The 13362-nt window shown below is 44.1% G+C and overlaps 1 pseudogene; it reads right to left on the bottom strand.

The window, feature by feature from the left end:
• Window positions 1–13362, bottom strand: part of LOC138567661 (zinc finger protein 585A pseudogene) — a 574778-nt pseudogene that overhangs the window by 447157 nt on the left and 114259 nt on the right.

Genomic DNA, 13362 nt, shown 5'->3' with positions numbered 1-13362 from the left:
GGAAGAGAGCCAGGGTGCAACAAAGAGGGTGTGTGCGCAAAGGTGCAAGAGGCAGGGTGCAAGAGAGAAAGACAGGGCGCAAGGAAAAGAGGGTGTGCACAAAGGTGGAAGAGAGCCAGGGTGCAACAAAGAGGGTGTGTGCGCAAAGGTGCAAGAGAGCCAGGGTGCAAGAGAGAAAGACAGGGCGCAAGGAAAAGAGGGTGTGCACGAAGGTGGAAGAGAGCCAGGGTGCAACAAAGAGGGTTTGTGCACAAAGGTGAAAGAGAGCCAGGGTGCAAGAGAGAAAGCTGGGGCACAAGGAAAAGAGGGTGTGCACGAAGGTGGAAGAGGGCCAGGGTGCAACAAAGAGGGTGTGTGCGCAAAGGTGCAAGAGAGCCAGGGTGCAAGAGAGAAAGACAGGGCGCAAGGGCAAGAGGGTGTGCACGAAGGTGGAAGAGAGCCAGGGTGCAACAAAGAGGGTGTGTGCGCAAAGGTGCAAGAGAGCCAGGGTGCAAGAGAGAAAGACAGGGCGCAAGGAAAAGAGGTTGTGCACGAAGGTGGAAGAGAGCCAGGGTGCAACAAAGAGGGTGTGTGCACAAAGGTGCAAGAGAGCCAGGGTGCAAGAGAGAAAGATGGGGCACAAGGAAAAGAGGGTGTGCACGAAGGTGGAAGAGAGCAAGGGTGCAACAAAGAGGGTGTGTGCGCAAAGGTGCAAGAGAGCCAGGGTGCAAGAGAGAAAGACAGGGCGCAAGGAAAAGAGGGTGTGCACGAAGGTGGAAGAGAGCCAGGGTGCAACAAAGAGGGTGTGTGCGCAAAGGTGCAAGAGAGCCAAGGTGCAAGAGAGAAAGACAGGGCGCAAGGAAAAGAGGGTGTGCACGAAGGTGGAAGAGAGCCAGGGTGCAACAAAGAGGGTGTGTGCGCAAAGGTGTAAGAGAGCCAGGGTGCAAGAGAGAAAGACAGGGCGCAAGGAAAAGAGGGTGTGCACGAAGGTGGAAGAGAGCCAGGGTGCAACAAAGAGGGTGTGTGCGCAAAGGTGCAAGAGAGCCAGGGTGCAAGAGAGAAAGACAGGGCGCAAGGAAAAGAGGGTGTGCACGAAGGTTAATGTTCCCTTTTCATACAGAGTGTCTGGTGGAGGGGGCTTTGCAAGAATGCTTGCTGCTAACCATTGTTCTTGCTCTAGCTTGAATGCCAGCAAGGCCCACTCAAACACCCATCCTTCTAATATTGATAAATGTAGTACTATTATGTTGGAAAACAGTAAGATCGGATTTTACAGTGCTAAGAAGCAGTAGCAAGCAAAACAAGTGAATGAATCAGTCTCCTTTCAACCAACAGTTTTTCCTAATGTTTATGTTGTCGGGTTCATTTAGTATGTGATTTTGTGCTCTGCAAATCAGCTTTATTAAACACACAGCCATGGTTCTAGTCTTGACAGATAACAACGAAGACATTAATATATGTTGATGCACATTTCATGGACGGATGGGAGGTGATGTGCATAGCTGGATAACATTGGAGACTGGTAAACCCACACCGTGTATACAATTCCAGGTTCCAGACTTGGCTAAATTGTGTGATTAATTTTACCCAAATGGACCAATTTTCCTAACGGCTAAAGATAGATCACTGAAAAGTGATTCATTTCAGTTTGCAATATAAAAAACCCTAAACCCTTTATTGCTAAATTCACCATTGTCACGCCCCAGATCACCGAAATTCTGCACGCCCTAAACACACTCCTATCAACTCCACCAACTCCACGCCCTTTACGCCCAGGCCATTTTTACAATGTTTGCCTATGGTGCCCTTTATCTTGCTTATGCTAGTGATGTTGAACCATGGTAGACCCACTAGCACAGCTGCATGGGCAAATATGGCTACACCTGCCATATGATGGCAGCATCAAGGCACGAGAGGGTACCCTGTACCCTGTAAAAGATGACTATAAGCTGGCACTCCCCGAGGCTACATTTAGCATATTATGGAAGCAGCTGAGCAAGTGAAGCTGTATTTAGCATTTTATGACTATAACTGGCATCTGAGGTTTTAACTGACATGACCTAATAGTAACCTGGCACAGCGGCAGGACTAGCGTATGGTATGATTGCTTGCCTAGGTGTGCCCTAGGTGTGCCCTTGGCATATCTTGACAGCACTCATGGGATATCGCTATAGCAGCTTATTTAACATCTAGCTGCCAACTAAAATACCTTTTTTTCTGCTTTAGATATATTTGCTCTTAATTGTGCACACATATTTTAGGCGCTTTTACTTTTGTTACATCACTTCCTGTAGGGTCATCAGGGGTGGGTGGGGTGGTCAAGGGGCACCAGTTGCCCCTTCCAGTGAAGTCATCAGGTGTAAGATGTCATTTTCACTCCCCCTTGTATTTTGGTAAATTGACGTCCTTAATGCCACGAACCCGGTGTTAATTTTTGATATTTATTTTGCATTTTTAAAGCGCTCACACAGCCCGGGGGCATCGAGCTGCAGTTACAGGAGTTGTTTGTCTTAGTTGCGTATTTATAACGCGCTTAAATACCCAGAGGTTTCCAAGGCGGACCCGGGGATCGAACCTGTGTTGCTCTGTGTCGTCTTGCTTCCAAGGCGAGCGCGTTGCCGCTGAGATATTCTCACGGGACGACGGTTCATGTTATCATGGTGAAGCTGGTGGTGGTGACAGGGGGCGGTGGAGGGTGTTTTGATATGCCGTGCTTCAGTACCTCGTATCCGCTATGTGCACCATGGCGGTTACATTTTCAGCTGAAAGCTGTACTTTTTAATCAACAGTGATGCCCAAAATGCCACATAAATGTAACTCTGTTCCATAAAAGTTTGCTCTTTGTGATCCATGGTGCAATGCCCTGGATGTCTGGTATAAATGAGAACCGACTGAATCCTCGGTCTCTTTTTTTCCAGCCTAACTTCTTCCATCGCTGACACGGTAATTTCAGCAATTACACAACAGGGTCTGTCAAGCATAATAAACAATGAAGTTAAACAGGAAATACAAATTGTCTAGAGGTTTAGGTGGAATTAGAAAAACTAAATCTTAGAATTTAAAAAAAAAAAAAATGTCCTTGCTGTAGGTTGAAATGACCATTAAGCCCTGTATACCAGGGGAGGCGTTTTTATTGTGGGTTAATGCCCAACACCAAGTTATTGCTGCAGGCATAGCAGAGGGCAATAATTTGGGCAAGAGCATTATCCTAGGTGATAAGGCTATTAGCACTTTGTGGTAAACTAAAACAAAAAAGTGTATTTAATGTTGGTTGTTAGGCTTCTGCTGAAGTCAACATATGTGCAAGGAGGTCAATAATTAAGCAATATGCCCCTAGCGGCGGGGGCAATACCGAGTCAGGTAATGCCTCAGGGCCCATAGTTATAGGCCTGAGCGAAGCAAGGGCCTTAACGAAGGCCCGGGGCATTACCGGACTCAGTAATGTCCCCGCCGTGAGGGGCCTATTGCTATTAGTAAGCCGACCCACAAGACTGGGGTACTAAAAGCATTTTTTCAATTCCTGATACGCTGCAGCGTTTCGGAACGGAAAAGAAAAAAAAAAATGATGACGAAAATGGCCGACGGGAAAGGGAAAACAGAGTCAGTTTTCCCTTTCCATGGTGGCCTTCAGGAGCGGACGTGCTGGGAACAGAATTTGTTCTAGGTGGGATTTAACCCTGGAACTACCGTGATACACTTCAACTAAAAACTAATTCCCGGAAATAAGGAAAGGGAAATTCGCACTACATTCAATAAGGGTAAGAAAACAAATTTACATGCTTTTCTGACAGCCAAAAATTGTTAGGTCCATGCCATCCCATACTTACTTCTTTTTCGGATTGCACAAATTTAATTTTAAAAAACTAACATAGTCGCTGTAATGGATTTATTTTTAACCATTTGAGGTAACTAAGAGTTGCTGCACTTTTAGGTGTTCATGCAATTTGAGAATGCTAAAAGGATATACTACACAACCTAAGTCACTATTCTAACTACTAAATGTGTTACAAAATAAGCTAAAATGCTATTTCATATGTTATATTTGTGTTTTGTTTTATTACATGTTACGCTTGCATTCAGCCCGGATTTGAAAAAGGCGCCAATGAAACGCCGAAACACGTGTCATCCATATGGGCAGAACATATATCAAATAAATTAAGAAAATATACTTGAAGAAACTTGACTACGTACTTTCATTCATTTACAACAGAAATTTGGCGCAAAGAGGTGTAGGCACAAACAAACTACTGCTTACTTTACAAACGGAGCTGAGGGACTCTATGTCTCCGTGTAGACCTACATCCTTGCGACACAAGAATAAAATAAGAAAACCATTGCCAACCTTAATAGCACTAACATACGGGTCGCGAGAGTACACCTTATGAGATCCCCACTCAAGAAGTTCCTCACTCAGTAGATATTTTCAGAAGTTGGCAATAGTACCAACACCTATTGACCTATGGACAAGGACCTTAAAAACCTTTTTATCATAGGAAGTCTTTTGTTGTTCCTGTGTTTTAACCAGATAAGTATGTACTAAAGATCTAACAGCCATCATGTTTTTTCCAGCCTATTTGCAGTTTGGGAGAGTGGAATTGTGGCTTCCTTCCTCTCTCCCATGTTTCTCTCAGCATGTCCAGGACATCCCGGGGTTCTCATCCATAAAAGAGTTCAAACGTGGTAAATCCTGTTGAAGCCTGGGGGGGTTTTCTGGCCTGCAAATAAATAGTTCCTACCATGCTGTTCAACAATGGTATGATTTTGAAGGTTTTATTAAATCTTTCAACAAGGCCATCTGTCCCGGGGTGATACACAGATGTTCTTAGTGTGGTGATATGCAACAGTTGTTTAGCTCGAGCCCTCCAGTAGACAAAAATACTTTACTTCTGATGCACCTGAAAGGGAGGGGCAACTGAAACCCTGACACCCATTATTATGCTTGTAGGTGAATGTTTGGTTATGTGATGATGCACGATCTGCCAGGGGCCAATCCCCAGCAAAGGTGGACTTTGAATTTGATCTGAAGATGGTAGTAAAGATTGTCGAGGTCCAATGAGAAGGAAAGAAATGAAGAAAGATTGAACTTCTGTGTATATGTTCTGTCCAATCATGTGTGAGTGGTGGATTGTAATAAAGTATCTGGGAGTGTTTTAAGTGTGGCAAAAATGTACATAATGTATCAACTGATGTGAGTCATCGAGACATTAGCTAGTTTTCTTCTGCAGCACCATCTATCTGTCCCCGGATGATAAACCTACTTTACGGACAAAACATGTGCTTGTTCCTGAGATGGTGGACCCAGTTTGGGCTGAGGTTATTATGGGTTCGCCCCGGCAGGTGCTTCCCACAATAGGTTTTGCCCATTTGATAGTGGGTACATTTGCCATAAATTATAAGTATTTGTAAAGCGCAAACCTATACCAACTGGGGAATCATGGGGCAGAGACAAGACAGTGAAAGCGGGACAAACAGGAGGGGCAGATTAAAAGGACAATCAACATTAAGTAGTAGCTGAACCAGCTCTGGTGTGTTCCATCATATGTCATTTTATCTCCCACCTCAAGTATCACACTTTCTGTCCTTCCTGGACTTAGTGGTGTGCTTTTAGAGGTATGCTGGCACTTGGAAAATGTCACATCACCATCTTCCACTGTATTTTCAGAGAACCCACTGTTCATACATGCGTCAATCATCCCAAATTACACTCTGGGCGTGTTCCAGACTGGCTCCTTTTTTCCTCCAGATTCTTTTTTGATATTGCCTTCCTCCACATAACCATCTTCTGACAACTACAGATGGAGACACTGCTGAGTACCACGTGCTGTGCCCGCTGACACAGCGCATGGCAACCAACATGATTGCCAAAAAATGGACTGATTATATGTTGGACGAAACATACATTGGGCCTCATTACGACCCAGGTGGTAAGGGGTTAACGGCGCCGTAAAAGGTGGCGGCGCCGTTAACCCCTTACCGCCTTACTACAAGGTCCCTTTGCGGGTCTATACCTTAACGGCTGGTCTGGACCAGCCGTTAAGGTAGGGACCCGCAAAGGAACCTTGAAGGTGATTACCGCCTTCCCCATTCCCATTGAGCCCTATGGGGAAAAAATGGGAATGGGGAAGGGCCAATGGTAAATGGGGAATTACCGCCCCGCCAACCTTGGAATGGGGCGGTAATTCCCCATTTACCATTGGCGGAATAGGTAAAATACCGGCGGCAACCATGGCGCAACTAGCGCCATGGTTACCGCCTGGGTCGTAATGACCCCCACTGTCTGAATTCATCATTGCATATACCATTATTCCTGTTGTGTAACCGCAAGGAAAATTCAGAGAAATAGAAACATGATGAGAACCTTTAAGGAGTTGACAATCACATTCATTCTAAAATAAACGTGAAATCAAGACGGTCACCTAATTTCCTAAAACACATCAATCACCTCTAATCCAGGAAGCAGTTTACTCCAGAGTAAAGACAGAAAAAAGAAATAGATTTAACAAACAAATGGAGGTACTACGAAACATTTATTTTTAATGTAACACAGTGTTATATTGGCTGAAGCTCAATATTCTTTTAATCAGCATTTCATTCAATTTGTGAACACAGGTGGGCACGGCTTAAATTATGCATGTCAGCATTCCAGGATTACTTTAATTTGGTAAACATGTTTGTCCACTATTCTTTCTTGGATTTCAGAGCGCACGACTATGATATCATTACACCCACAACAATTCAGACAGAAAGGCACCATTTAATGTCCAAATTTGCATGAGTTTTATCATCTCACAGCCCAGTGAATAATTATATTCCATTTGCCCTTTCTAATCTATTCATAAAATGATACTTTTCTAAAACACATGTCCACATAATTTAATGGAACTATTGCCATCTTCTCCAGGCCCTTGACACCAGACCAGTTTCTTATAATACAGTGCTTTCACAGTGGGAATGCACCTTCCTTTATATAATTGCACCTCCATATGCCGGTCCCAGCCAGAAAACTATGTACTAATCATATGTGCCGCAATAGAGACAGGCAATAGTGTAATTCACCAGAGCGGATCCTGAGGGGAAGAGTGTTCCTCTAGAGACAAGCAATACGGTATTACACTAGAGGGGGTTCTGAGGAGAAGAGTGTTCCACTACAGACAGTCAATAGTGTAAGACACTAGAGGGGATCCCAGGAGAAGAGTGTTCCACTAGAGATACGCAATAGTGTAATACACTAGAGGGGATCCAGAGTAGAAAAGTGTTCCACTAGAGATAGGCAATGGTGTAACACACTAGAGAGGGTCCTGAGGAGAAGAGTGTTCCACTATAGATAGGCAATAGAGTAATACACAAGAGGGGATCCCGAGGAGAAGAGTGTTCCACCAGAGATAGGCAATAGTGTATTACACTAGAGGGGATCCAGAGAAGAAGAGTGTTCCACTAGAGATAGGCAATAGTGTAACACACTAGAAGGGGTCCTGAGGAGAAGAGTGTTCCACTAGAGATACGCAATAGTGTTTAACACTAGAGGGGATGTTGAGAAGAGGAGTGTTCCACTAGAGCAGTGGTCTTCAAACCTTTTTGGCCTGGGCACCCATGAGCAAATGTGGGCTGACTGGGACCCCCCAAAAATAAATGGACAGTAAGTCCAAATGGCTATAAACTATTGCGCACCATCGCCACACCCTACTCCCAGTATAGTCCCGGGGCTCCCCACCTGCTCCCATCAGTCACTGGGCTCCCTCATCCCACGCCTAGCCCTGTCATTGGGATCGCCCCACCCCACCACAGACCCTGGACTCCCCATCGTACTCCCACCACAATCCCTTGGCTTCTCCCACCCTGCTCCCAGCACAGTCCCAGGGACAGCAGCGCATGGTGAATTTTTTTAAGTGGAAGGGCATAAATATTTCCCTCAGATATGGCCATAGCGACTGAGTGTAGTGAGGTAGCCCGAACCAATCAAGAGGCGGTAGGCGGCTTCTCCCCACAGGAAATGTTTTAAAATAATGGGTTAAAATGCTACATTTTAGAGCAGACTTTTTTTTTAGGCAATAGTGTAATACTCTAGAGGGAGTCCTGAGGGGAAGAGAGTACCACTAGAGATACGCAACAGTGTAGTACACTAGAGGGGATCCTGAGAAGAGGAGCTGAGTGCTGCAAAATGTGCTGCCAAAGTGGAAATGCTGCAGAGTTCAGAGAAGAGGACATACAAGGCGAGTCATGCGTTTCTTGGAACTGACTTCTGGAGTAATATTGGATATTCCAGTTCATGGATTCCATTCTCCATGTTTTCCTCTTGATGACCATTGCCTTTTCACATGTGTTTTGCCAAGATCAGTCTAATTAGCCACGTGAGAATGCACCTTTCTCCCAGTGTATTAAGGAGGGCTCCAGATAATTTAAATTTGGAAGGTTGGAATCCCTGTGAAAGTATCATTCACATTTCCAATAGTCATTTTTTTACTTAAGAAGTGTAACTCTTTGTTTTCTCAATGCTTTTTTGCGCCTAGCAATTCACGCAAAATAAAATGTGCATTTTAATTTATTTTCTCTACAAATCAGTCAGTAATACCTGCAGAACACCTCCCAGTGGGCAAGCGTGGCTGGTATCACTGGGCTGAACATATCCATGGAGCTGAGGGGTGAAAGCAGGAAAGCCTGCAACTGTGTCCACTGCTCCCAATGTTATAGCTGGGTGCATTGCTACTTTTACGACGGGAGTATCTGACAATTCTTGGGGAGTAATGTGATCAATACACCGCTTACCTGTAGGGCTGGGATTAAGAGCTTCCATCTTTTTTTAAAAAATGCATTCTCTATGGTACTTATTCATCTAAAGGTCACATGGTCTGTGGTGGCGTGCAATCTTAGAAGGCATTCCAGAAATGGGGAAGTAAAACTAAAAATGCTACACCACCTGGCTACCTTCTGAACCCGGAAATCCTCATCTAGAGGAATAGAACTATATATACAAACAGGACAAGGGTGGAAGGACGGACTGCAGAAAGGGGAGACGTGTGCCATAAAGGGCACAATGGGTTAAACAGAGTACCTTAAACCCAATCTGAGAGGTCACATGACCTCACATTGGCCACTGCAGATTGTAACTAACCAGAGTGATAAGGGCACATTTCTGATCACCTGAAAGAAGCAGGTTGGCCCTTTCTGTGCCACCTGAAGTTAGTCACATGCCAGGGAGCCCAGAAAGATGGCATCGCCATAGACAAGTCTGGAAATAATGAGGGTTATAGCAAGTGAGTATGAAGGCTAAGAAATGGGAGGATATTGTGCAGCAACCGAATGTGGGAATAAACCACTGCCAACCACAGCATCTAAGAGACAAGTGGGAGCTCACAATCAATCCTGACACCCAGGTACATGGTGTGAGCACCAAGCTCAGAGGAAGGCCAGGGAAGCATGCCAAGTGCCCGGTGCAACCCCAACAACCAATATAGTGTGTCAGTCATTGAGAAACCATTGAATCGTTTAAGGATATCAGACAGCTGTGAAAGTAGAGTGATACCTTTGCTAAGCTCCCAAATAAGCATAAGAGCATCATCTGGTTAATGAGGGACTTGGATATCAAATGAGGCATCATAACTGCTGATGTTCTACTATCCTGGAAGGATTGTAAAAAAGGAGAAGGCAGAGTACCTGAGGGAGGCATATCTTAGACTAAGTAGGATTAATGGTCAATGGTGTCAAAGGCAACCGAGAGGTCCAAGAGAATACTAAAGGTTTCCCACTTTCACTTCACCAATGCAGGCTCTCATCTGCATATGTTCTCTGGCACCATCTACACAAATGATTACTCATGTAGTGACAGCGTTTATGAAAATAATTCATAAGACAGTTTCCCTCATGCATCCCAAGAGTGTCTATAGTCATTGATTCCACCACAGTCTTTCCACTTTTTAAAAATGTTGGTGCCCATTAATCTGCATGGGATCCTTAGGCAAAGTGTTCCATAGGATGGGTACTCTGGTACAGAAAGTACAGTCTCCTTTTAGAATATTCCAGAAGGTCTGCATTTGAAACAGCAGTGATTCAACCAATCATAATCAGCCATTTGTGTGCCAAAGGAAAATAGGAACAGCTGTGTTGAGAAATTCATCAGAGTTTTAGTAAATAGCCGTGCCAAACTCAGACACACTGAAGAAGCACCACCTCTTCTCTGAAGCTTCAATTGCAGCAGATGGGATTTCACCACCTATATGTCCTCTTGTAAGGCAGATGAGAACACTGGAGTATTCTCCATGTTCACTACACTGCAATGGTTCCTCACTCCTGTTTTATCTGGTGTCTAATAAAGTTACTGTTTACAATGAAGCGCCTTCCATATTCTGTGCACACATGATGTTTCTCACCTGTATGTGTTCTCTGGTGGGTAATAAGTTGTCCCTTTTGAGAAAAACCTTTCCCACAAACTGTGCACACATGAGGTTTCTCGCCTGTATGTGTTCTCTGGTGTGTAATAAGTTGTCCCTTTTGAACAAAACCTTTCCCACATTCTGCGCACACATGAGGTTTCACACCTGTATGTGTTCTCTGGTGACTAGTAAGATGTTCATTCCGAGCAAACCCTTTCCCACATTCAGTGCACACATGAGGTTTCTCACCTGTATGTGTTCTCTGGTGGCTAATAAGATATCCCTTCCGAGCAAACCCTTTCCCACATTCAGTGCAATCATGAGGTTTCACACCTGTATGTGTTCTCTGGTGGCTAGTAAGATCCCCCTTCCGAGCAAACCCTTTCCCACATTCTGCGCACACATGAGGTTTTTCACCTGTATGTGTTCTGTGGTGGCTAGTAAGATCTCCCTTCTGAGCAAACCCTTTCCCACATTCAGTGCACACATGAGGTTTCTCACCTGTATGTGTTCTCTGGTGGCTAATAAGATGTCCCTTCAGAGCAAACCCTTTCCCACATTCAGTGCACTCATGAGGTTTCTCACCTGTATGTGATCTCAGGTGCCTACTAAAATCTCCATTCCAAGCAAACCGTTTCCCACATTCAGTGCACACGTACGGTTTCTCACCTGTATGCGTTTTCTGGTGGCTAATAAGATGTCCCTTCTGAGCAAACCATTTCCCACATTCAGTGCACTCATGAGGTTTCGCACTTGTATGTGTTCTCTGGTGACAAATAAGATTTGTATTCAGAGTAAACCCTTTTCCACATTCAATGCACACATGAGGTTTCTCACCTGTATGGGTTCTCTGGTGGCGAGTAAGCTCGCCCTTCCAAGAAAACACTTTCCCACATTCAGTGCACTCATGAGGTTTCTCACCTGTGTGTGTTATCTGGTGGCAAGTAAAATGTCCCTTCTTAGAAAACCGTTTACCACATTCAGTGCACACATGAGGTTTTTCACCTGTATGTGTTCTCCGGTGGCTAATAAGATCTCCCTTCCATGCAAACCATTTCCCACATTCAGTGCACTCATGAGGTTTCTCACCTGTATGTGTCCTCTGATGGCTAGTAAGTTCTCCCTTTCGAACAAACCCTTTCCCACATTCAGTGCACACATGAGATTTCTCACCTATATGTATTCTATGGTGGCAAATAAGATTTCTCTTCCAAACAAACCCTTTCCCACATTCTGCGCACACATGAGGTTTCTTACATGTATGTGTTTTCTGATGGATTGAAAGCTCTCGCTCCTGAGAAAATCCTTTACCACATTCAATGCACACATGATGTTTCTCAATTGTAAGCATGTTTTGGGGGCTGACAAGTGTATCATGAAAATAGACACTATTCTCAAATTCAGTGAACTGATATGGTTTTTCACCCATGTTCTCATGTTGGCAATGAGTATGTTATTGAGGTGGCAACTTTTCCCATATTCTGTGCATGTGTAAGGTTTCTCGTCAGTTTACTGCATCAGGTGCTTAATAAGGACACTTCCCAATGAATCCTTTCCCAAAACCAGAGCACAGATCAACTTTCTCGCGTGAAGATCATTTCTGGTGACAAACACGATTTTGTCTCGGATTGAAGCTTTTAAAATATTCAGCACAAGGATACGCTTTGTCCATTCACATGTACGAGTGTTTCTCAAAATGCTTTAAAGAAACTACCTTTACACTTAGAATTTGTATAAAATAGCACTCACATGTTTTCTATCAGGAATAATAGTGAAAACAAAAATGCTTTTCTTGCTGCACATCAAACATTGTGGTTTTGATGCCAGATATCCCTCAACCCCAGGATTGACAGAAGGAACAAGCTTGGTTACTGGAGTTACCCGGAGAGGGTTACATGGACAGAAGCCATCTGGTAGCCAATGAGTTTCTCAATCTCAGTTCCTGAATATTCTGAATAGACAGCTGGACCCCAAACTTGCACACTTCTAAGATGCTTGGGAATTGCATATTCTAATAATGATGTTTTTCACGACATTAGTCCAGGGAATCTAACAATCACTGCTGTTGCATTTCTGGGGCATCAGTCACCTGTTAAAATAAAAGAAGAATTTTTCAACACATTCTCAATCGCAGGCATCACATCTAACAGGCAGACTGGTTCTCAGTAGTAGTGATGTGCACTAGTTAATTACTCACGTAGTAGCTCATAAGACGTTGAATACTATTTGCCATCTATTGGGGACACGCACTCTAGGGGGGCTGGGTAGTGGCTCTCTGATGATGAAATCTAATGCATTAGAGGCCATATCCAGCAGGAATAGTGGGGTTCATTTTTATTAAGACCATTTTAGTATCCAAGAGTTTGAGAATAAAACACAGGCTGGGTGAACACACAAATTAAGTGGATACTTTAATCATCAGGGCCGTGCATATACATTCTACCATTTTATTTCTTCAGAAATGACTAAACCAGATTGAAAGCTCCATATTTCCATATGCAAACGATAAAGGCAGGTGTCTGACACTAGGCCAGCAGTTTGACACCAATCGGACTCATGGTTGACCAGTCTATTTTGTAATCACTGATGACTTCCTTACATTTAGGCAAATGTATATTGACCCAAACCCAGAGACCGATAGAACGCAATTTTTGGCAATAAGGCAAAGTGTACAGGAGACTCCCCTCAACAGCATCCAATCTGCTTCTCTAATTTTTAATACATATGCTCTATTGCCATGTACTGAAGAATACTGGCCAAAGGGATACCACTTTTGTTGCCTTTTAAATATACCGTGGGGTAGTGTTCAGGAGGTGGGGTAAATGGGTCTGTGAGCAAGGATTGCTTTCATGACATCTCCAGTAACCAATGGGACTGCAGCCCCAACATTGCTAATATCCAGGGAGGAATTGCCGCCATTTACTGATTACACACCAGTTGTTTGTGTCCCAGAGGGCATTGGGCCGGGAATAAGATGTATGTACGTGTGAATAGTATGCATCCTTAGTCACTCCAG

Source organism: Ambystoma mexicanum, chromosome 2p, assembly GCF_040938575.1.
Source record: "Ambystoma mexicanum isolate Mex_15411 chromosome 2p, UKY_AmexF1_1, whole genome shotgun sequence".
In the NCBI taxonomy this organism is placed as follows: Eukaryota; Metazoa; Chordata; class Amphibia; order Caudata; family Ambystomatidae; genus Ambystoma; species Ambystoma mexicanum.
This window is presented reverse-complemented; position numbering and strand designations above follow the sequence as displayed.